Consider the following 960-nt stretch of genomic DNA (forward strand, 5'->3'; position numbering starts at 1 on the left):
TTTTATATTAATAATACCATTATTACCCCATTTTTTTTTTTGCTCTTCATTATTAAGTAAATTTTAAAGTTTGTGTGTGTCATTTTATGTAGTCATGCTACAAGAAATTATATATATAATCCTTATTTGACATGTAATTATTTTATAATATCATATCATATTTTATTCTCTATCTATCTATATATATATATATATATATATTTTTTTTTTTTTTTTTTTGTTGTTAATTCTTATAATTTTGCATCCATATGGATAACACATTTTTATATACCTATCATTTTTCTATTTATTTTTTATGTTTTAAATTATTTAATATATGACCCCTTTTTAATATATACATATAGGTATATATGAATTTTAATTTCATTTTTTTGTGGCTTTTAAAAATTGAGAAAATACATATATATATATATATATATGTATATATAGAGACACATAGAGGGATAACAAAAATTTAAGATACTAATATTGATAAAATTTAATACAACATTAATAAAATATATATTATACTTATATATGTAATACTATTTATATGTATGATTAAGTAATCAAAGGTAAACACTTATAAGAATAGTAATTATTAAAAAATAAAAAAAAGAAGTTATTAATATATACATACACATAATATATGTATGTATATATTCTAAACCACTTTACATGTGTATAAAAAAAAATGTAAATTTTCTTTTTCGAATACTAATTTTATGGTCAATGTCTTAAGATAATTTATAATTTTGATGTAACGGTGAACAGTAAAAAATTAAAAAATAAAAAAATTAAAGAATAAGATATAACAATTGCTTATGTTATAATTTAAGAAAAAAATATTATTATTTTTTTTATCTAATAAGAAAGCCTTGGTATAAAATATAGAGGAACCTCATCAAAAATAAATAATACATATAAATATAAATATAAATATATATATATATATATATATATATATATATATATATATAT

The sequence above is a fragment of the Plasmodium reichenowi genome, chromosome 13 (genome assembly GCF_001601855.1).
Source record: "Plasmodium reichenowi strain SY57 chromosome 13, whole genome shotgun sequence".
NCBI classification, from domain to species: Eukaryota; Apicomplexa; class Aconoidasida; order Haemosporida; family Plasmodiidae; genus Plasmodium; species Plasmodium reichenowi.